General features: G+C 46.5%; 1 pseudogene; it reads left to right on the forward strand.

Moving 5' to 3' along the window:
* The first annotated feature begins 472 nt into the window (after positions 1–472).
* On the forward strand, positions 473–21,950 carry LOC149355798 (uncharacterized; annotated as a pseudogene).
* The last annotated feature ends 3,309 nt before the right edge of the window (positions 21,951–25,259 follow it).

Below are 25,259 nucleotides of genomic sequence, written 5' to 3' on the forward strand. Positions count from 1 at the left end.
GCTGAAATTCAAATTTTAGTTGCAGAATCCTCAGTTTCTGCAAAGCGCTTGTTGGAGTATATTCGTGAAGCGGCGTCCTTTTGCGCCACTGGAATACCGTACCTTTAATGAGAGTTCCTTCCAGACTCCTTTACAGGCAATAGAACGCGATGATGAAAAAGAAAACCTATTTAAGTAATGTGACTAGAAGTAAATCTGTACACAATTTACACTTGAAAAATGTCTCCCGGGGAAGACCGCATAGTTATCCACTATAAAAAAGAACAAATCTGGATGAAAATCACTTGCGCCGTTCATCTTGCCGTTTCCTCTCCCTCGCTGCTGTCGAAGAAGAAGAAGAAGCGAAAGCGTCTCGAGGGTCGTATTCACGCGCCTGAGAGGCACGTGGCCGGTCTGGGCGTTCGACTGAGGCGTCGGAGCTTTTTCTACGGTGGTTCCTGCTAGCTACCCGTGGTTGCAGAGTTTTGCTGGCGGTTGCTGCCCACGAGGAGAGCCACTTCTTCGCTCAGCTCACGCAAGGTTCTCTTCGAAAAGGTGAGCTTCTGTGCAAGCGTTCACTCACGCAGAGACTCTCGCGTAATAATGGATCTCCAACTGTGCACGGCAGCTTTACTACAGTAGCTCGCACCTACGTTCGCGGGGCGCGCATACCTTACCCACCTATCTGTACGTGTTTAGGGTGTGACCGGCATTAATCGTTAACCATTTGCAGTGACGCGATCTTCGCTCTGCGGCTTAACCGCTTAGGACCAGCGCGTCATGCCCTCTTCACTGTCAGCAAACTGCTAGTATCTAAGGAAGCGTCCTTGGGTGTCGACGGTCGCGTTTTCGAACGCCGAACATGAGCCTCGCGTCCGCGACGAGGCCGTCACCCTGCGGCGCCGAGTATAGGACGGAACACTCGCGGCACAGTTTCCGGAGCTCCCGGGCCCACAGGCCAGCAGTGTCTTGCAACGCAACAACGCGTTCGTGCAACGAGCCGCACGTGAATTCGTGCAGTGTTTCACATGCAGTAAGCGCGTTCACGCCGCGGCAGTCTACCCCCAGGCGATTTTTAGAGCGCAGCTCTTCGGCGCCCGTTTCTGTGTTTCGCGGCATGGCCGTCGCCGTTGCCATCGCCGTTGTAAGCAGCAGTGGACACCTTAGTCGCGCTTTAAGCTGCGAAACCAATGGAGCGGGAGCATGGAAAATAAGGAAAGGCGCATAACTGCCCTTTTGGAACAGTGGACACCTGAATCGTGCTTAAGGCTACGTGGCGGTAGTGAGAGATGTGCCCTGCATGCGCTAGCATTCACAACGCTGTGTCATTTTAAGGAAAGGAAGTGCGCATAACTGGCTTCCTGGGCCAGTGGACACCTGAATCGCACTTACAGGTACATGTGGTGATGAGAGAGAGATGTGGGCTGCAGGCATTGACAACCTACGCTGGCATCGCGCGTATAGGTATTATCGCGCTCAATATGAGTTGCAACGCGCGGTCATCCACCGGAGCTCGTTCCGTGGTGCGCGCTCTCCAAACAGTCGCTCGGAATACTGGGAGAGACTGCCCTTTCAGGAAACGACCACATCCCCTCTAAAGAAAAAGCTTCCAGTAATTGAAATTCTTTCTTTTGGCTGTGGCAGTCTATCGCATCGCAACAACCCTCGAGAAGTTCCCTATAAATTTCCAGTTAGTGGTCGAATTAAATGCAGATACAACTTATTTGATATTGAATTCCAATTGCTGCAATTGATTTAATTACGTGATCAAGTTTTATTGTAGTGAAACCTTTTTCAATCCACTCTTGATGCATATCAAACGAAATGATTTTTGTAGCCCTCTGCCGCTATGAATGCCATGAGCTTGCATGAGGTATTTACTAGTGATTCTCGTCACGGGACCATGCTGTTTGTATAGCGAATTATTTTTATACCTGGGAATGACTAATATCAAACAAAATGGTTTCTGTAGGCGTGCTCCGCTATCTCAATGGCAAGGTGACGCCCCATGGCCTAGTCATTAGTGGCAATAGTAACCTGACCACGTTCCAGAACAGTGCATTATCTTTCTACCAATGCATGCATGTTGCATATCAAACGGAGGGGGTCTTAAATATTTGTTGAGCTATGGGGAGGACGAGCTCGCACGGTGAAAGCATGTGATTCGGGTCACGTGACCAGGTTCGAGTGCAGTCAGGTCCTTTTGTACCCAGGCATGATGCATATCAATCGAAGTGGTTTTTCAAGCCCTGCTCGGCTCTCCCAATAAGAAAGCCATACGACGAAGAGGAATTGAAGTCACGTGACCACGTTCGAGCACGGGGAATTATTTTTCTGCCCTGTTATGTTGCATATGAAATGACTGAGGTCTTAAAGCTCTCTTCGGCAGTCAGCATGACGAGCCGGCATGATAGAATCACTAGTGATTCGGGTGCGTGGTCACGTTAATGTGTGGTGAACTCTTTTTGTACCTAGGCATGATGCATATCAAACAAAGTGTTTTTCCAAGCCCTGGTCAGCTGCCAGTATAAGAAGGCCACATGACCATGTCACGTGACTAGTGACTATAGCCACGTGACGACGTTATAGCCCGTAACATTATTTTTCTGCCCAAGCATGTCGCATATGAAATGACCCACAGCTTAAAGGTCTTTTCGGCTGTCAGCATGACTAGCTGGCATCATCGAATCACTAGTGATTCCAGTCACGTGATCACGTTAATGTGTAGTGAACTCTTTTTGTACCTAGGCATGATGCATATCAAACAAAATGTTTTTCGAAGCTCTGCTCGGCTGTCGTTATAAGTCCGCTTGACCATGTCACTAGTGACTATAGCCACGTGACCAAGTTACAGCCCGGAACATTATTTTCTGCCCAGGCATGTTGCATATCAAATGGCTCGGGTCTTAACGCTCTCTCCGGCTATCGGGACGGCGAGCTTGAATGAAGAAGTCACTAGTGATTCTGGTCACGTGACTACGTTCGAGCGTAGCGAAATCTTTTTCTACCCAGGCATGAGGCGCATCAAACGATACGTTTTTCCCAGCCCCTCTCGGGTGTCAGTGTAAGAAGTCACATGACCTATTCACTACTGACTTTAGCCACGTGACCACGTTCGAGCACGGGGAATTATTTTTCTGCCCAGGCATGTTGCATATCAAACGACTCAGAGCTTAAAGGTATTTTCGGCTGTCAGCATGACTAGCTGGCATCATCGAATCACTAGTGATTCGAGTCACGTGATCAGGTTAATGTGTAGTGAACTCTTTTTGTACCTAGGCATGATGAATATCAAACAAAATGTTTTTCGAAGCTCTGCTCGGCTGTCGTTATAAGTCCACTTGACCATGTCACTAGTGACTGTAGCCACGTGACCAAGTTACAGCCCGGAACATTATTTTCTGCCCAGGCATGTTGCATATCAAATGGCTCGGGTCTTAACGCTCTCTCCGGCTATCGGGACGGCGAGCTTGAATGAAGAAGTCGCTAGTGATTCCGGTCACGTGACTACGTTCGAGCGTAGCGAAATATTTTTCTACGCAGCCATGAGGCGCATCAAACGATACGTTTTTCCAAGCCCCACTCGGCTGTCAGTGTAAGAAGTCACATGACCATCTCACTATTGACTATAGCCAAGTGACCACGTTTGAGCACAGGGAATTATTTTTCTGCCCACTCATGTTGCATATGAAACGACTTAGGTCTTACAGCTCTCTTTAGCTATCAGCATGATGAACTCCCATGATGAAATCGCTTGTGATTCCGGTCACATGACTAGGCTCGAGTGTAGTGAAGTCTATTTGTAACTGAGCATGACGTATTTCAAATGAATGGTTTCTAAGCCCCGCATGGCTTTCGCTATAATGAGGTTGCATGGCCACATTGCCAGTGACTCGTGTCACTTCACAAGGGTCCAGAAGAGTGCAATGTTTTTGTGCCCAGGTGCCCACATATCGCACGAAATTGTGTTCGAAGCATTGCTCGGATATCACTGTATTGAGCTCACACGACCTACTTACTAGTGATTAATGCTTATTTCCGCCGCGGTGACTCAGTGGTTACGGCGCTCGGCTGCTGACCCTAAAAACTAGGGCTAGTTCCCGGCCGTGGCGGCCGAATTTCGATGAAGGGGAAATTATTGAGTCCCGTGTACTGTGCGATGTAAGTGCACTATAATTAAAGAACCCCAGGTGGTCAAAATTTCCGGAGCCCTTCACTACTGCGTCCCTCATAGCCTGAGTTGGTTTGGGACGATAAACCCCTATAACCAAACCTACTAGTGATTCGTCCCCCGACCACATTGGATCCCGGTGCCCGCCTTACCCAGAAATGATTCATGTCAGATAAGAAATGGCAGATACAACCCTTTTCAGTCTTCTGCTACCAAGTGATGATGCATATCAAACGAAATGATTTTCGGATCACTTATTGGCTATCAATATGTGGAAATCACATCAGCTAATGAGTAGTGCATCGTTCCATGCGACTTCACTCGAGAACAGTGCACTCTTCTTTGGAAGTATGATTGCCATCAATCCGAAACGCATTTAATGCCCTTTGTGGCTATTACTCTGGTGAAATCAGAAGACTTGCATTGTATTAAGGTATGTTGTTGGCGGAGTTGGTGACTGACCACTGTGATGGAACACAGCCCATAAGGGAAGGAACAGTAGAGAAAAGACACAATGGAGCGCTGATGAGCAACTCGATGTATTTATTGCGCGAGTGCATATGCACGTGTGAAGCAGGATTGAGCAGAACAAGGAAAAGAAAGAAGATTGAAAAAAAAGAAAGAAAAAGGAAGCTAGGGCTTGTCATTCACGAATTAAGGCACGACAACTCGTGACGAGATTCGGAGACTGAAGGTTTGCTTACACGTGTAGCAGCACTGGTGTTATGTGACCATATTCGCGTACGGTGCGCTGCTTATCCACCTAGGTATGACGTATTAAATCGAAGATTTTCTGAAACCTTCCTTTGCCAGTGCTAAAATCGCCTGACAGGTCATAATCAATTTCTCGTGAATGCGTACATTCCGCGGTTCAGTTTTTTTATTCCTGGAGTAATACAAAGGGCTGGAAAAAGTCTTTCCTTGCTGGTTCACCGATAGCTCCCCCGCCGGCACGCGTCGTTACTGGTAATACTCGGGCGGTGTTTTCTACCCTGATGTGATGCGCTAGGTGGCGATTTGCGGTGCAGTGGTGGGGCCGTTAGAAGCTCGGAACTGATGTCATTGCCCGCGTAGCTGGGAGTGCGCGACATGTCTAATTGGTGCCAGAAGCTGGATATACCACAGAGCGACTACCATCTGATCTCTAGTTCGATATTGTACTCTGTGTCAACAGTACTCTAGCTGGACGGCAATACCATTTCCCATTTTAAGCCGCCAGTGCTACACCGAGAACCGCAGCTAAAGCAGTCCGACGCGCCCTGTTCGTACGCCTATTTCGTTCTGTGAAAAGACGTAGCTGCTGCAGGTACCGCCCCATCTTGAGATCAGGACAGTGAACTCCGTGCCAGCTAGCAACATAAGAGCTTTGTGTTAGACTGCTTTCTGCTGATATGAGAGAGAGCGCTAGTAACATACAGCGGTGTGTGATTTGCTTCGGTACAGATTTCAGCTGTGTAATTACCTCATTTGAAAAAGAACTAGCGCTTTTTAGAAGCCCTCTCGCTGCGCTGGTTGTGCTGTCGCAGAATTTTTCCGAACCACTAACGCTGCCTTCTCCCACAAAATTCCTAAACTTAACGACACAACAATTTGATGGTAAGACTCTTACTTGATGCACGTTGCTGTTGGAAATTCCACGAATTTCTGCTGCTGCTTGCCCTAAGCTTTCAAATCATGTTCATTATTATAGTCGCCCTAACAGCATCCACTGCAAGAAAGACGCTTCTCCCAAATCCTTCCAATTAACACGGTCCTGTGTCAACTCCAGCCAGCTTATTCACGCAAACTTCCTAACCTCATACAGCCACCCAGTGATGAGCTTGCCTCCTGCTGGAATCCAATCTTTTACAATTCACGACCATCGGTTATCTAGCCTTCGCTTTTATTCTTTCTTGATTTGACTAGAATATCATCAACTCTCGTTTGTATCCTGACCCACTCCGCTCTCTTACTGCATCCTGGCGTTACAGCTGTCGATTTCTTTTCCACTGCTTGCGACGCTGTCCTCAAATTAAGTTGAATCCTTTTCGTTAGCCTCCATGTTTTTGCCCCATAGGTTTGTACCGGTATGATGCAGCTGTTTGTTTCCTATCCTATGGCCACTACTCTTAGGACTGCGCTGGAGCGACCTCGCCGAAAAAATTGACAAGTGGTTAACTCTTGTTAACCAAATTTTGTTGCGAAAGCTAGAGTCTAGCCGTCTCATCGCTCTCTCAAGGGAACCCATAGCTCAAGTTCGGGAGCGCGACGCCAGCGCCGCAGCTGCGAACCGTGGAAAGTCGAGGCGCCGCCAGAGCAGACGCTCTGCTAGCTTTGTGTGCACGTGCGGCGGGAGAGTCGCGCGAGGCGCAGTCTGCGCGCTGACAGACCCGGTTTCGGGCAAGAAAATATGCGCCGCTACTGCTCATGCACAACTGGCGAGCGGGGCGGCGGCATTTTAGAGTCACCAGCGCAGAGACGGCGGCGGCGCGCCAGCTGTGCGCCGTGTGACATTCCTGCTCCTCGCGCACGCGCAGTATGGCCTTTCCTCAGCGCAACGAAATGGCTCGGCGACTCGCGTAGTGTTGTTTTCGTAACAAAATACTCACGGCAAACCTGAAAGCTCCGCCTGTCCACATTCACGTGCAATAAGCACAGTTTCGTTGTCAAGGTTTGAACTCCGTTCACTTAATTCAGGAATGCCTAACACGCTATGTACCCTCGTCGATGTGATTCTGTTCACTCGAACGATGAAAACACTTGGTTGGTACTGATTCGAGGCGACTGTTAAGGGCTATTACAGGCATCTGGCAATGCGCTCCCCTTAGCTGCTACGACCGGTGCCCAACGTCTCTGTGCTCCTTTACCAGCGCGCCGCCGCGGTGGCTCAGTGGCTATGGTGCTCGGCTACTGACCCGAAAGACGTGGGTTCGATCCCGGCCGCGGCGGCTGGAATTTCTTTGGAGGAGAAATTCTAGAGGCCCGTGTACTGTGCGATGTCAGTGCACGTTAAAGAACCCCAGTTGGTCGAAATTTCCGGAGCCCTCCACTACGGCGTCTCTCATAGCCTTAGTCGCTTTGGGACGTTAAACCCCATAAACCAAACCTTTACCAGCGCCCTGGAGAACGCTGTTTTCAACGGGTCACCACTGGTAGATGCCCCTTCGGCACAGAATCAAAACAGCGCCTGATAAAGCAGATGTAGTTGTGGCCTATGCAGGGGTGCTGAAGGAGCCTATTATGCATCATCACTGACGCTGTGTTCTAGCCGAACCTATATGCTTCCTCGTCGCGAAAGGAACAGCTTCACCCCAATGCCGTTATTACTTGCGTTAGCAGACAAGCCGAAGGCGTTCGGTAAAGTTTATTGACTATCATTTTTCTTTGTACCATAATGAAAGCTTGTGAGCGGTGTCAATGTTAGCAGGCTCTCAAGTAGTCTCCTGTGCTTGCCTACTGAAGCTACAAATTAATTTAATCTTTCATTCTTTTCTTTTTCAAAGAACAAAAGATACTTTTTGAAACGCGCTAATCATTCATGAGAGAAGTTTGGTTGGTTGGTTTATGGGGTTTAACGTCCCAAAGCGACTGAGGTAATGAGAGACGCCGTAGTGGAGGGCTCCGGAAATTTCGACCACCTGGGGTTCTTTAACGTGCACTGACATCGCACAGTACACGGGCCTCTAGAATTTCTCCTCCAAAGAAATTCCAGCCGCCGCGGCCGGGATCGAACCCGCGTCTTTTGGGTCAGCAGCCGAGCACCATAGCCACTGAGCCACCGCGGCGGCTAGAGAAGTTTAACTTGAACCACAGTTTTTAGAGAACTAGGTGCATGCGGGGTGGGCCCTCCTCAAGCAGCATTTGTAGTGCATTACTCTTTTCGTGCAGAAATTGGGCTGCATGCAGCGAAAAGCATCGCGGCGTCGGCACTGAGGGCTCACGCTCCATTCGTCATCAGCTTCGCAGAGTGGCCCTGTCACTACTACGGGTTACAAAGAACAAAAAAAACATGATATGGATATCTGAAGCGTTGTATTGATTTTTTGTCCAGCAGCCCTTAGTCGTCACCAGCCGTATTTACAAAAAAAAGGCTGGTGTTGCATGGACTGTATAAGAGTTAACGCCAGCACTCGGGTTCTGTGCAGCCTTCCCGCCTCGCTTACGACAGCCTGAAAGGAACGCACTGTTTCACGTCCGTTTATGCGACTACCAACATGCGTCATTTTACCCAAAAGACGTTGGGAATACTTCTTCACGTGCACGACCTAAACCAATTCAGCAGTATTTCCTTCACCCACTTCAATACACCAGTCACGCTTCAGTGCCTGATATAAACCTTATCGGCCACATAAATAGAAAATCGCACTCATGTCCCTCCACGACAACACATTCTGTGGGGCTGCTTGTGACGAACACCATCGCCCTCTCAGGCTATTGCTCTCAACCTGGTATCTAGCAGGCGCACCTTTCGAAACGAATAAGCGTTTTTTTGTATTTGATAAATTGGCATACCTTCGACCACGTCGTTAACAATCAAGGCATACCGCCCACCTCTGAAAAACTTCGGGCTCTAGCCGTCAGTGCCGCTACCGGCACAAAGAAATAGGTGTGCAGTATCACTGCTCCGCATAGTGTTTTCGTGACTCCATTAAGGGGCTTGGCAAGTGTATTTAGGTGCTTAAGCTTCTCCTGAAGGATGGTGCGTCAGTCTGTGGACACAAGAGCACGCATACTTCAAGATTTTAAAAGGGCCGTTGAGGTTGGTACCGGCACTGAAAGGCATCGATTAATTCGCCGCTGTTTTCCTATGCAAGGCGTTTCACCTAAGACTTCATACATTTTTTTAAAACACGGTTTTTGAGTTCGAAGAGCGCTTTTCCCCCCGTAGCATTGTCAGTGGTGCATTACATCAATGCACAGCTAAGACGTGCTACTAGCACGCTCGGTAACTAATATGAATAGTTAACTTTGACTAATTATTGTTAGGATGCTTCATTAGTGAAAGGCGTGTAGCGCACCGTAAGTAATATGCATATCGGTTTTTGGAATTTGTATAAAGCGCGTTCTATCGGCGCTGTGGCCCAAAAAATTCTTCCTATATTGGGCCAAAATGCACGCATTTTCAAGAAGTTTGCTGGCAAAGCAACCTCTCCACAACACGTAAGTAGTCGAAATTTTTAGCCAGAGTTTTTCATAGGTGCTCGTCATGCTGATAGCCAAAGAGAGCAGGTATAAGACCGGAGTAGTTTGATATGCAACACGCCTGGACAGAAAAATCATTCCCCATGCTCGAAGGAGGTCACGTGGCTATAGTCACTAGTGACTTTGCCATGTGGCCTTCTTATACTGAAAGCCGAGCAATGCTTGGAAAAACATTTCGTCTCATGAGCATCATGTCTGGGTACAAAAAGAGTTCGCTACGCTCGAACGTAGTCACGTCACTCGAATCACTAGTGATTCGATCATATCGGCTCGTAATGCTGATAGCCGAAGAGAGCTTTAAGACCTGAGTCGTTTGATATGCAACATACCTGGGCAGGAAAAATATTCCCCGTTCTCGAACGTGGTCACGTGGGTGTAATCACTAGTGGATTGGTCTTGTGGTCTTATCCTTACAGCAGAGCTGGGCTTGGAAAAACAATTCGTTTGATGTTCATCAAGCCTGGGTACAAAGAGAGTTCACTACCATCGAATGTAGTCACGTGACCCTAATCACTAGTGATTTATCACGGGAGCTTGTCATGCTGATGGCCGAAGATAGCTTTAAGACCCGAGTCGTTTGATATGCAACATACCTGGGCAGACAAATAATTCCACGTTCTCGAACGTGGGTATAGTCACTAGTGGCTTGGTCATGTGGTCTTCTTATCCTTACAGCAGAGCTTGGCTTGGAAAAGCAATTCGTTTGATGTGCATCATGCCTGGGTACAAAGAGAGTTCACTACTCTCGAACGTAGTCACGTGACCCTAATCACTAGTCATTTGTCATGGGAGCTTGTCATGCTGATGGCCGACGCGAGCTTCAAGACCTGAGTCGTTTGATCTGCAACATGCCTAGGCAGAAAAATAATTCCCCGTGCTCGAACGTGGTCAAGTGACTTTATTTCCTTTTCGTCATATGGCTTTCTTATCGGGAGAGCCGAGCAGGGCTTGGAAAACCATTTCGATTGATATGCATCATGACTGGGCAGAAAAATACCTTACTGCACTCGGACATGGTCACGTGGCCTGAAAAACCCAATTTCATCGTACGAGTTTGTCCTCCCTACAGCTCAACAAATATTTAAGATCCGCTACGTTTCATATGCAACATGCATGCCTGGGTAGAAAGATAACGCACTGTGTTCGAATGTGGTCAGGTTACTATTGCCACTAATTACTAGGGCATGGTGCGTCACCTCACTGTAACGATAGCCGAGCAGACCTAAAAAACCGTTTTGTTTGATATGAGTCATTCCTACGCATTAAAATAATTCGCTATACATCACAATGGTCACGTGAAAAAAAATCAGTAGAGAATACCTCATGCAAGCTCATGACAGTCATAGTGGCAGAGGGCTACAAATATCATTGCGTTTGATATGCATCAAGACAGGATTGAAAAAGGTTTCACTGCAATAAAACACGACCACGTAATTAAATAAATTGCACTAATTTGAATTCAATACAAAATAATTTGTCTCCACGTTTAATTGGACCACTAACAGCAAATTTATAGGGAACTTCTCGAGCGCTCTTGCGATGCGGTAGATTGTCACAGCCAAAAGAATGAATTTGGTTTATTAGGATTTAACGTCCCAAAGCGACTCAGGCTATGAGGGACGCCGTAGTGAAGGACTCCGGAAATTTTGACCACCTGGGTTTCTGTCACGTGCACTGACATCGCACAGTACACGGGCCTCTAGAATTTCGCCTCCATCGAAATTCAGCCGCCGCGGCCGGGATCGAACCCGCGTCTTACGGGCTAGCAGCCGAGCGCCATAACCACTGACTCACCGCGGTGGGTCGAAAGGAATAAGTTTCAATCACTGTAAGCTTTTTTCCTGAGCGGGGGTGCGGTCGTTTCCTACAAGGACAGTTTCTCCCACAATTCCGAGCGTTTGTTTGGAGGACGGACACCACGGAACGAGCTGCGGTCGAGCTCCGGTCGATGACCGCGCGTTGCAACTCATATCGAGCGCTGTAGTACGTGCGGCGATGAGAGAGCGATATGGGCTGCATGCGTTGACGCTGACAACTGTGAGCGAACTCTCGCGATCAACCCTTAACTGCCACCTGCCACTGTGGCCAGGTGGGTGGGGACTTTTACCAGTTATGCGGGAGAAAATCCCGATGGCTATGTCTGGGAAGGGTGCAACAGATCAATGTAAAAAGGAGGAGGAGTATATGGTGATACATCAAGGAACAAATTGGCAAATAATGAAATCAACTTACAAAGAACATGGCAGGGCATCGGGTACAATTGCTGGCAAAAGGACATCGCTAGATGTAGTTTAATTAGGGACCGGGGACAAATGCAGGTAAGGCGACAGGGATCTAGTTAAGTGCCTCAATGACGACATAATGCAGTTTCGAGACGGTACCTATATTCTTCTGCTTCGAGACATCAATGGCGACATCGAGGATCTGGATGGATACACAGATTGTAACCTGAGGTTAATGCTATACTTCTGTGAGCGGCACAACCTAGTTGTTGTCAATAGAGAAACTAAATGTGAGGGAAAAACCACGTGGGAATCCAGCAACAGGCAGTCAACCATTGACTACTTTCTAATGTCGCAGGGCATCTATAGCAAGCTCGTAATAATGGAAACAGACGGAGAGAGGAATTATAGCCTAGGAAGTGATCTTAAAACGTAATAGTCTACAGTTGGGAGCCCTGGTCAGAAGAGAAATGCAGCGAAGTCAAAAAGACAACGAAAAATTAAACGACCAACAAATAGCGTTAATAGCAGTAGACATAGATGAAGCAATCGAGAAACGCCCCACGGAAAAGTGGGATTATAATCACTTAGAATTACTCATCAGTACAAAAATGAAACAACTGAAAAGAGTAAACCGCTGGAGAGGAAAGAGGAAGCCACGAAGCTGGTGGAATATGGAAATTAAGTAGGCCAGCCAAAAACGACGCGTGGCTTCAAGGGAACACAGAGAAGCAAAGAGGGCGCAGTTATGTGAAGAGGAAATAGGCCAAAAAGGGGAACCTTTCGACAAAAAAACAGCAAGTTCAGGTCCTCGTCCAGGCTAGAATAAAGCAGTCCTCTGATTAATGGCTGGCTGAAGTTCGCGATGCAAATAAAGGGATAAAGGGGGGCCAAGAAAATTCTAGAACCATATAGGCTGGTTAGGAAAAACAAATCAAAGAAAGCAGCAAGAGATTAAATATGGTGAGGGAAAATGTTTAGAGGGAGACGTTGCTGTGAACTACATCACGTCAGTTATAGCTGCGTCATTTAACAAAGGAAATAGACTAATCTCCCATTCTGAGGGAGCAACACAGGACAGCACATTAGAGAACAGCTTAGAACTGATTAGTCTTAACTGGAAAAAGGCGGAAGCAAATATTCCTAAAATCGCATCCTTAGGGATAGACAAAATTCCAATTAAGCTGATTAATGAACTTGGCCCAAGAAGGGAGGAAACGCTGATAAAAGCATTGGGGTCAGTCATAACAAATAAGCGAATTCCGCACAGCTGGAGACAGAGGAAAAAATCAATTTGATTTATAAAGGGAAAAGAAGGTAAGATGAACATAAAATCCTTCCGATCAATTACGATAACGTCTGTTATACATAGGCTGGCAATGCAGGCGGTGAATTTAAAAATGTAGTCATGGGTAGATGGTAATAGGATACTCGGAGAACTTCAGAATGGGTTTAGAGGGGGTAGGCGCTTAGTTGGTAGCCTGTTCGTGCTTACCGAATGCATAAAGATAGCTAAGGCGGAAAACAGACCTTTATATTTAGCCTTTCTGGACATAAGCAGTGCATACGACAACGTGAACAGGGAACACCTGTGGAACATATTAAAAGATGTAGGTATCGGTGATGAGGTAATTGATTTTCTACAGGAAATCTTCCGAAATAATAAAGTTGAAATTACATGGGAAGGAATAAAGAGTACCACAACTTTGGGGGTACTTTTGGGGGGGGGGGGGGGGGGCACAGTCAATCTTCCTGAGGCCCTAGGGTTTAGAGATAACAATGGTCATGTAAATAAATATGCAGCGAAAGTAAGCAAAAAGCGATTGGCGGATTGGTGGCTGAAAAACAGAGAGGTGACATTAGGTTAGAAGTGTAGGAAACAGAAGTCAAGAAGATGAAGAATCTTAACGGGAATTAACAACACAGTTGAACAAAAATAAAGAAAAAACCTGAGCATGGTGGCAATTGCCACTACCACGTTTCAAAGGGGGCGCTCCTATCCATCCATCCATCCTTCCATCGTTACACGCTTTAAGAAAAGAATTGGTAAAACCCTTTTTGCCGCATACTTGCTGCATTAAACAACGAAATATTTTATTTCAATAACGAAGTCAGCAAATTGATAATAATTTAGGTAAAAAATGTTACTACTCACAACCATCTGTTTCTGGTGGCGCTGCGAACGAAAGCTCGGAAAAGCGAGCAGCAACAGGCGACGCATATTGGATGGTATGGAAAGCCGCTGCATGGCTCCACTGTCTACCTGGTTCTAAGGCAATAACCAAGTTCACCGTAACTGCGTCGCAGAATAAGGAATGATGATGATGTTGGCGAAAGCTACTGGTTTTGGTTTTTATTTTCGCATATTCTGTTGCTTAGTGTACTCCACACAGCTTGGCTCATGCCACTCAGTGTACGTGTGTGTACCTTGGGAACGCGAGCGTTCGCACGCCCCTCTAGCGTGACATGAAAAATTTTAAGCCTGCGCGGCAGCATCCCCTCTGCTTTGTGTGTGTCTATATCATGCCATTGGACACCTTGCACGCTCTTTGCTAGAGCGAATCCCGCTAGCAGTCTCGCTACCGTTGCCTTTTGTATGCTACCTTGATTGATTTTTGCCTCTGCCTTTCGCGGTCCTCGGCTCTCTCTCACGTCTACTGATGCCAGTAAGAGGAGGCGAAGAATGAACACATGCTTTTGCACGTCTACTCGACCCAATACTTTTTTTCCCGGGCTCCTAAGTCATTGTATTACGGGAAGATAGAAAATACAGCTATCACCACGTTTTTCCTCGGCACAGCTTCGTACCGTGTTTGCACTGAGGGAGATGCAAGTGAAGATGCGGAAGAGGCACGAAGCCGGTGCTTTAGCGGTGCTCAAAGCGGGGGCTGCTCTCATCCCAGCTTTTTCTATACTGGAAGCTCCTCTGTCGCTCAGTACTATTGAAAATTGTAACAAGTCAAGAATGAGGGCTTAAAGTGCTCCAATTGCCGTGCACCTTCCTCATGCAAAGCCCTTGTTACCGGAATTGAGTACAGCGGGCCGCTGTTGCCTGTTTTGTTTCTCTATACTTCTCTTTATAGAATCGGCCTCAGAACATTTACTACACCCAGCCGTAGGTTATAAGAAAACACTTTAAATAAACTCGATTTTATTACCCGTGTCCGTGCTTCACTCCTGAGCTTCATTTCCAATGTACATTCGTTATATGCTGGCAGCCCCCCCCCCCCCCCCTTACAAAAAATATATAGTATTGTCTTGCCTGAACTTTTGCGCGTACATTCGCTCAGGAACGAAGCAACTTGATTTCTCGAAGCTGTCAGCCTGCACATGTTTCACAGAATTTCCTCATTGCGCAAAGCAATGCGGTCGTGTTCCGGCGGGGTTTTCAGTCCTGCGCGATCAGCCATTGCTGGTCTCTCAGGGAGGAGGGTAGTGCGAGGGTTTAAATTGCGCGCTCCCCCGTGGAGTGGCATAAAGAGTACTGGATGCATTTGCATGGCGGACAGGGGGGTATTTTGAGGGAAGAAAGCTTGCTTGTGTCGGAGGTTCAGGAAGGAGTTACCCTGGAGCTGGAGATATAATTTGGGCTCCTTTTGAGCTAGCGAGAACGCGTCATTAAATGGCGAGGAAACACATCGGTGCGATGCTGAACTTAAATTTTTTTTCTAGCTCGCAACAATAACCCCTCTGAAACCTCAGAGCGCAGCGCTCTTAACACTAGTGTGTTTTAGCACCGCCGTACCTTAAATTACTTTAACTACGGCTGCAAGTTAAAATATGACCTATCAAGAATTGCAACAACTGCAACAACACCCTGTTATCGATTTGGCAGAGGGGTTGTACAGCTCTGCTAAAACTCTGTTAGTTCTGAAAGGTTAAATCCGCTTAATGACTGCCTGGGTACTGAATTTAAGGCCGAATACGCAACAGAAAGCATTGTTTTCGTGTAGAAAGAGCCATCACTGAAATTAGTTTGCTGTAACGAACACATCATTGTGCGTATGTAACACAATATCACACTAACTCCCATTTTTGCTTAGAAAGTTTTTTTTGATTTCCTTGAATTGCGAGGCAATAATACTTAGTATTCTATGAATTCATTCACTTTGTACCAAAAATATTTCATTGCCTGTTAAAGTTTTTCAAAAAATACTTGATACAATCAAAAAGTGTCACTACATGTCTTCAAATCATGGTGCATTTCTGAATTTTGGGCTAAATGTTCTGTTATGAATTTTGCCTTTTTTCATGCACTCTAAAATGCAAAAGCAGTAAGGCTAGCACTGAGAAAATTGAACCGAAATTTCTAAAATCCACAATTTGTGCTCGGCTATGACAATGTGAATGCTAATTTTTTTTCGTCTTCAAGGTTGATTTAGTTGCCGCTTTGAAGTAGATAGCTACATTACTTGATTATTTTTATCATTTATTCCCATGACCAAAAATCCTTTCTCGGTTTCTCGTAGATTTCAATTAACAGCAGGATATAAAGCAGTAAAAAACTGCATGAACTTCCTATAAACAAATGTTAATAGAATATCCCTGGCTAAGGAAATGTGACTACGAATGTTTATTTCGTGTTCAACGTTGCTTCAGTTGCTTTGACATGTTAGGCCAGAGTAGTTAATTAATTTAGGCGATTATTCCCATCGTAAAACGTTCTAGAGGGACGGATAGCTGGGTGACTTTCTGTCACTTTCTAGTATATTTCTACTGACACCAGTACATAGAAAGGCGTAAGAAAATTGTACGACGTTCCTATCAACAAATGGCAATAGAATATTGTTACGGGGATGTTACGGCGGTAAATCTATATTGGCGGCTACTCTGAGATGGCCGGCACTCAGCTCAGACTCCGGCGGCCAAGCTACCTACTGTCAACGTCGTCGTCGTCCAGCGCACCGCCACTTCTTCGTTCACGATTCGTTCACTTATTTAGCAACCAGTTCACCGGTAAGACTATCCCCCTCGGCTGAAGGCAACGTCCCGGTGCGTGTTAAGCGTGCGATGTCGAGGGTGGGTGATAGGGCTTGAGGCGAGCCACATGAACGACTTCGGATGTCAGTGGAGCGGACGTCGACTTTGGGTGCAGCGGCGTGATTTCATACGTTACGTCGGTCACTGCCCGTAATACATGATAAGGACCTGTGTAGCGCGGCAGAAGTTTTAACATAACCCCACACGACGGCATGGAAGCCACAGCAAGACGAGAGATCCGGCAGGGTAGCGCACATCACGGTGCAGGCCATCGTAGCGGTGTTTTTGAGCCTCTTGGGAGGCGGAGAGCTTGTCACGAGCAACCTGGCGGGCAGCGTCTGCTCGGGCGATAGCGTCAAGCGCATATGTAGTGACAGGGCCAGCTGTGGGCAGCAGACTGTCGAAGGGCAGTAAGGGGTCTCGTCCAAAGAGAAGATAGAAGGGCGAGTAACCAGCGGTATCATGGCGCGAAGATTTGTAGGCGAAGGTGACAAAAGTCAAGCTGATGTCCCAGTCCCGGTGGTCGTCGGATACGTACATGGCGAGCATGTCTGTCAGCGTGCGGTTGAGACGCTCCGTAAGGCCGTTCGTCTGAGGATGATAAGCCGGGGTGAACTTGTGACGAACTGAGCACGAACGAAGGATTTCGTCAACAACTCGGCAGAGGAAGCAGCGGCTGCGGTCGGCAAGGAGCTTACAAGGAGCGCCATGGTGTAATATGACGTCGTGCGGAAGGAAGTCAGCGACGTCAGTGGCGCCGCTGGTTGGAACGGCGCGAGTGATCACGGACCACGTCGCATAATCGGTGGCGACAGCAATCCACTTGTTCCCCGAGGAGGACTCCGGGAAGGGCCCAAGTAAATGTAGCCCAACACGAGAAAACGGGTCGGTCGGGATGGGAATCAGCTGCAGGTGGGTTTCAAAAGAGGGCGAGAAAACAATTACATCATCTAAGTAACAAAGACAGGTCGTCCACTTGAAGCCCCGGAGTAACGAGTCCATCATCCGTTCAAATGTGGCAGGGGCGTTACAAAGGCCGAAGGGCATGACCTTAAATTGGTAAAGGCCATCAGGGGTGACGAAAGCTGTTTTCTCGCGGTCTCTTGCGTCAATGAGTCCCGGTCCATGAAGCTTCCGGGCCGCAGGTCGCCAGGAGCCGACTCCACCGACCCAAGACGCTGCACACAAATGAAGACACCGTTCCCCTCCCCCGGCCGTTCGGCGCGTCTTAGGGCCATGGCGGTCGGCTCCTGGTGACCTGCGGCCCGGAAGCTTCATGGACCGGGACTCATTCTCTCATCTTTCTCATCGTGGCGGCCAGCACTGCACCATCTTCTCATACTGTTCAACCCCCCACTCAAGACCATCGCCATTTCGCCGTCTGTTCGTCACCGATCGGGACGATCGCTCGGAGGCCCCGGGTAGTGTGACAAAGACGAAGCTGGCAGTGGCGCGTGACGGAGCGCTCGCGCTAGGCCAGCGGCCATTAAAATGATCTCTTGTTCATGGTTCATCACGTCTCATTTTCGGCTAGCCGCCACGTAACAATATGCTCGGCTAAGGGAATGTGACTGTAATGTTTGTTTTGTGTTCCAGGTTGTTTTAATAGCCTTGAAGTGTTCGCCTACAGCACATGATTTGAATCATCTATTTGCATGACCGAAAATATTTTCTCAGTTTATAGTGTATTTCTCTTCTCACAATAGCACATAAAACATGAATTATTAAAATAGAATATATATTCTGTTCTAAAACGTATTCCCATACCCTTACTTGATTCCAAGTGCTTTTGCTACGATTAATATTGGTCGCTTTTCGACATAGTGAAATTGTTGACTAGCTGCAACAGATTGCACCATGCAATCAGGCAAGATGTCGTCACGATTACGCGTGAAAGATAGTTTTAACCACCTCAAACACAATGCAGTTTGTTCTTTTGTTTCTCTCGATGTGTCAAACTACACGCAGATTTTCTAGTAACTTTCTATTGACAGGAGTATCTACAAAGAAGTGACAGTCTACCAGCTTTGTATTAACAAAGGTGCATAGAATGTAAAAGGTACAAGATTAATAGAGTAAATAGAATGTTAATAAAAATTCTACAGAAAGTTGACAGCCATTTTTGTAAGGGTATAGTAAGCGAGCACTTCAGCGTGATTGATTTGTGCTCAAGCATTGATTGAAGCAATGATGAATTGGACAACCTTAAATTTCAGTCAACCAAATGATCAGGCAGGCTTTCGTGAAGGATACTAGACAATAGACTACATTCACACTATCAATCAGGTGATAGAGAAATTCGCCGAATAGAACCAACCCCTATATATAGCTTTCATTGATTACGAGAAAGCATTTGACTAAGTGGAACCCTCAGTTGTCATGCAGGCATTGCTGAATCAGGGTGTGGAAGAGTGTTATGTGAAAATATTGGAAGATATTTATAACGATTGCACATCTACTACAGTTCTCCATAAAGTCAGCAATAAAATTCCAATACGTAAAGCTGTCAGGCAGGGAGACACGTCTTGCCAATGCTATTCACCGCCTGCTTACAGGAGGTATTCCGGGGCCTGAAATTGGAAGAGTTGGGGATTATAGTTAATGGAGAATACCTGAGTAAATTGCGATTCGCTGATGACATTGCCTTGCTAAGCCATTCAGGACAAGAACTCCAAAGCATGATCAATGAGTTAGACAGGCATAGCAGAACGGTGGGGCTAAAAATTAGCATGCAGAAAACCAAAGTAATGTTCAACGGCCTAGAAAAGGAACAGCAGTTCGCAGTTAGTAGAGAGGTGCTGGAAGTAGTAAGAGATTGTCTACTTAGGGCAGGTAGTGACCGCAGATCCGGATCATGAAAGGGAAATAACTAAAAGAATAAGAATGGGATGGAGCGCATATGGCAGGTTCTCTCAGATTATGAATGTCAGTTTACCAATATCCGTCAAGAGAAAATTATACAACAGCTGTATCTTACCGGTACTCACCTATGGGGCAGAAACGTGGAGGTTAACAAAGAGCGTTCAGTTTAAGTTAAGGACAACGCAACGAGCTATGGAAAGAAAAATGATAGGTGTAACTTTAAGAGATCGGAAGAGGGAGGAGTGGGTGAGGGAACAAACACGGGTTAATGATATCCTAGTTGAAATGGCATGTAATGCGAAGGCAAGATAACCGCAGGTCCTTAAGGGTAATGGAGTGGATTCCAAGAGAAGGTAAACGTAGCAGGGGACGGCAGAAAGTTAGGTAGGCGGATGAGATTAACAAGTTAGCGGGGATATAGTGGCCGCAACTGGCGTAGTACAGGGTTAATTCGAGAGACATCGGAGAGGCATTTGCCCTGCAGTGGGTGAAGTCAGGCTGATGATGATGAATGATCGATCATAGTACAGTTAACGGCAGGTACTAATGAGATGTGTGCTGGCCACGAGTCAACGCGTTTGGCGTCACATTTTGTGCTTATATAACGTCCCCGTGATTATCAATAATCCAAATTTTGACTTTCATCGTGAGACTAGTCATTTGTCAATCAGGCTTGCGTGAGTATGGATGCCGTCAAGGGGGTGACGGATCGGGGCGTGATGCCTCTCCTGCAATGTGCTTGCCTCAAACGACTACTTCGCAAGGCTGTAGTAATATTTTTTGAATACCACCAAGTTTCGTCCATACGACACTCCCTGCTGCTGCCGAAGTGTCATTATGCTGATGAACGTGTCTTTGAATGACAAGCACGAGGAAGAACGTTAAGTGGAAAGCTTAAATGCATGTAGCCGGTATTTAGCCCCTGGAAATACTGTTGTGTAAAGGTTACCACAGGCAGGAATGAAGGGAGACGAAGAATTTCTGCCCACAGTCAAAGAAAAAAACTTTGTAGTGGCGACAGTGTATGCGAGCTTTAAAGCCCTGGGTTAATGGTAAGGCCGTAACGCGTTGGCCGTTCTTTGTTTATACAATGCGCACAGCTTTCTACAAAGAAACAGACTCGCGATCTTCTGCCTCTCCTGAATGCAATAAGTTAGATGACTGAGCCCGTGAAACGAAGCTGAAAACGATAAGGCTGTGCTCCTACAGCGATAAAGGAACAAAATTTGTTCAAGAACGATAAGACTTCGCGGCAGTATCTGATCAGGTTTTCGCGTTTGTAACTTAAAGGTTCTGCGGAAATACTTTAAATTTGTGGCTTTTCGCAGGACGACTCCTTCCTGCAAGTGAAGTGCTATTGAACACGGAGCCATCGAACATTGTCGCGCATTATTTTACAGATGGCGTCGACGCGTTACTCCTGCGAGCCCTGCTGCATGCTGTTCAATGGCCCCGTGCCCTACCACGACCACCTGAAGAGCGTCAAACACCTAAAGAATGTGGAAAGCCAGAAGCACTACGAAAGACGGGCCGAAGGCGGAAGACCCGCCGCTCAGGCCACCCTGGATACCGACGCATCCGTGGCGTCTGCTGCCGCTGTTACTACTCTGGCGCAGAACGCTGGGCTGCCGCTCCAATGCAATGTCTGCAACGTGGCCGTGACGTGTAAAGAGGCCCTGATTGCACATACAAGCGTGAGTTGAATTTCGGGAACAAATTGCTGTCAGTTTACCTTTGCTCAGCTGGAAATATTCTTGGAAACAGTTATTTTCAGTTGGACACCACCACCACGTACCTGCAAGCGCGTTTCAGATGTCTTTTGGCACAGGGAGCCAGTTATGCACGTTTTGTAGCGCAACAGAACTTTTTGTACCGCAACAGACCTTTTTGTAGCGCAACAGAACAGTAGAATTTTGTGCAGTTACTACGGAAAAGTACTACAGATCTGCAGACTACAGAAAACTACTATACAGTACTATAGAGAAATGCTATTAAAGAACATAAATATTTGTCGTGATGACAAAAGTACAAAATATTGTGTTGTATCTTTGACTCGGTTCTGTAGGCTTTTGATTGTGATGTGTAATTCTAAGCTGTTACTGTGAAACTACAGGACACACACCCTGCACATTCCCTCTCTAGTAGCTTCAACTATTCACTAAACCTTTTCTTGCACAATTGAGAAGTGGCACGCATTCTGTTTCTTTCTATTGCAGGGCAAGAAGCACCGGAAGGCATTGCAGAAAGAACAGGTTCTGCGTGAGATTTCGCTTGACGAAGGCATACGCACAATGTCCTTGACTGAGTCAGCCCCCAACCAGACAACGGTCTCCCCCTTAACACCTGCATCCTTGCCACAACATCAGCCGATGGAAGATCTGGAAGATGTGGACCTTTCATGTCAATACTGTGGCATCGTTCTCTTCAAGAACATTGAGTACAAATTGCAGCACTTGGAGACTCAGGCGCACTACAACAAGAAACTCCAAGAAATCGGTCGACTAGGTGGCAGGCCGCAGCAGTAGCCGAATATGGCGACAGCCCTGTTGGAATAAAAGCCAAAGATACTGGAAACCTTGTTGGATTCTGGTAATGGAAAGCATGGTGGACTGTTGGCGATGGTCGGACTACTGGGAAATGGTGGGACTACTGGGAGATGGTGGGACTACTGGGAGATGGTGGGACTACTGGGACATGTTGGGCCTATTGGGGAATTGTGGGACTACTGGGAGATGGTGGGACTACTGCGAGATGTTGTGACTACTGCGTGATGTTGGGACTGCTTGGAGATGGTGGGACTACTGGGAGATGGGACTACTGGGGGATGGTGGGACTACTGGGAGGTGTGGGGCTACTGGGAGATGGTGGGATACTGGGGCATGTTGGGACTACTGGGAGATGTTGGGGCAGCGGTCAGGGGGGCCCCATTACATCTGTCACAATGAGACCAAAATATTTCGAAAAAGTTGAAGCTCGTACAGCCTGTTTTATTTTGTGTTCATGCTTCTCTTGCTCTTCTTTACCCACGTTCCAACGCAGCTGGTCCCCATGAAACAGCCTTGTTGATGTACTGCCAGTGCATGAGGGCTTGGGAAAACTGGGTGGTGCACTCTGCAGAAAAAATTCAAGTGAAAAAATTATCCACAAGTATTTTCCTTGCCTGTATTAGTGTACTAAAAAGTAAGCACTGTATTGTGGCCACAGGAACAAAGTCAACATAAATGAAGAACCACTGAAGCTATTTGCACTCAAAAAGGCAAATAATTTCAGGCTGTTACCAATACATCACATGCTCATCATTAAGTATCATCATCAGCAGCATAACTAGCACCACTGCATTACAAAGGTCTCTCCTATATCCCTACAGATAAGCGTGACGTGTGCCATAATGTCCAAAATACAAAAAGTCATCCTTTTTATTGTCCTCTGTTGGCTTTTAGTGGGCTATTAATAAGAGAAACAATATAAAGGTAAGATCAGAACATCGACATCAGAAGGGTGACAGCAGTAGCTCAGCTGAGACGTCACAGACGATACACTAAGAAAAGAGGCTATGCTCCATGATACATCAGTTGCAAAAAACAGAAACAGCAAACAAAAAGTAAAACAAACCAGTGTGAATGCTCTAAGTGACATCACTTATATCCTTAATTTTGAGGGACCACATGGAATTAAAATGTGGTGAGGTAGCAAATTTATTCTTCAATGGCAACAGGAAAAATTTCTTGAATTAGTGGTGGTGCTGCGCCCGACCAGTGTGACGAAAAACACTTGCTGTGGATTTGCCCGGCTACAGCTTCCGTGAGACGACGCTTCCTAAGAAAGGTAGGCCTGGGATGGGACGTCACAGACGACTGTCGCAAGTGGTCTCATGATAATCGCTTTATCGCGAACTTTTGCCTCTTTTTAAGCGAGGCTTGTTTGCACTCCTTTTTATAACTCTTCCCCTTTTCATTATGCCTAATGGCAAACAGCTCGAATAAAAAAAAATGGCGTCCTGGTTTGAGGCGGGGCAGTAAAAGTTAACAATGTTGTGCAAAAGTATTGTAGAGTATATGAAATACGCCTCAACGAGCGATTTCCCCTTTTATGCAGGAATGCCTGATGGTCAAGTGATATGACTGATTGCACATATGCTGTACTGAGTGTCACTGTTGGACTAAAGGGAGTTGGTGGCATAGCTTGAAGCAGTTTGGCACAAATTTGAAAGAGCTAAAGAATATTTCAGTTTGGAATCAAAATTTTTGTGCATAAACTGTGCAGCATGGCAAGAGCACACAGGCCAAGGCATCTCCTGATAAACTCGAGCGCCTTTGTGGTGCCAGCAGCATGTATCGTAACATGCTCCAAGCATATGGAGCTAAATCTTGTTAAGGTTTCTTCATATCATTAACCCTAGAGCTGGGAAATGATGTCAGTACGCTGTGACAAAACAACGCAAACAAGACAACGACGAGGAAGGAATAAATGCGACGGCATGAGTGCTGACTTTCAACAAGGTGTATTGGAAAGCATGTCAAAATTAGGGTCTAAAAACAATGAACAAAAGGGCGCCTTGTGTCAACCACATTGCGTGTGTTGAAAACAAACCAAAACCTGATTATGAAGAATTTAAGAGCGTGAACTTTTCCTTAGGGAGCGATAAAAATTTTGCTAATGCAGTGATTGCAGTTTTTTGAAATTTCAGAGGCCTCGATTATCTCCCTCAAAAACTTTTCTTTGTCTGTCGGGCACAATGCAGCACGTGAATTCCGGTTCACAGCGTTCAGGATCTGGCAAACGGTAGCAATCGCGACAGTGAATCAACAAATTTTTCTTGCAAGCTTTCTTCAAATTGTCTTGGTGAACTTTTAACCTCTCAGTGGCACACCTGCCTGTTTGTCCAATGTAAACACAGCCGCATTTCAAGGGGATCGAACACACTATGTCTTCTGTGCAGTGCACGAAGCGACTGTGACGGCTGATCTCGGTTGACTGCTTACACAGGTACTGAAGCTTCATAGGTGTGCAGAAAACAGCAACACCAACTCGACTGCCTATTTTCTTTAACCAGTGCAATGAATTGTGGATTTAGGGAACAGGTACGTACAACCTTCCTGTTGGGAGTTACAGTCTCGACTGGGGCACAACCGGAGTGTGTCATCTTCTGCTTAAAGCTATCGGCTGCAGACACTAACAAAGGTTCTGAATATCCAGTGCTGTACAAACGGCATATGAGCTGGGCAAAACTGGATGCCATGACAGGTACTAAGGATTTCATCAAGGCATTTTTGAATCAAAGGCTAGCGATAGCTCTTCACCAGCTTCGAGTAAGCCAAAGGAAACAGTAAAAGTGGCTTGTTTGCCCTTTACTCGTAAACCCAACAAGAGTGGCCCCCAGGAATGAGATCCAAAAAAACGTAATGACGTATCCTCTATATTTTCAGTGGTGATTCAAAGCGGACTGAGGCTTTGATTGAACTCCTCTATCACCTTAGACAATGCTTCATCAGGATTGGGGACCCTGTAATATGTGACGTAACAGCGGCGCTAATACAGTTTCTTTGCCAAAACAAGCTGTTTTGAAATGTAACAAAGGTGGACTGAAAGTATGGGCTTAGAAGTGCAACAAAATTATTCACCAGAACGCCTGAGACGTTCGGAATGCCACTGCTCCATGTAGGTCAATGGATTCTTCAACACGTTATTATTCCTGAGTGAGGGATGGTGTAATATAAATCATTGATATCAACATAGCACCCCACGAAACTGGTGCAAGAGTTATTGTGTAGAAACTGCGTTACTTTCTGTAACGCAGATTTTATGCGAGGGGAGTCATCAATGCTGAGCAACTTAATTTTCTGTTGCAAAGAGAAAGCAACTTG

This window comes from Amblyomma mixtum, chromosome 3, assembly GCF_055824585.1.
Source record: "Amblyomma mixtum isolate Tamu chromosome 3, ASM5582458v1, whole genome shotgun sequence".
In the NCBI taxonomy this organism is placed as follows: Eukaryota; Metazoa; Arthropoda; class Arachnida; order Ixodida; family Ixodidae; genus Amblyomma; species Amblyomma mixtum.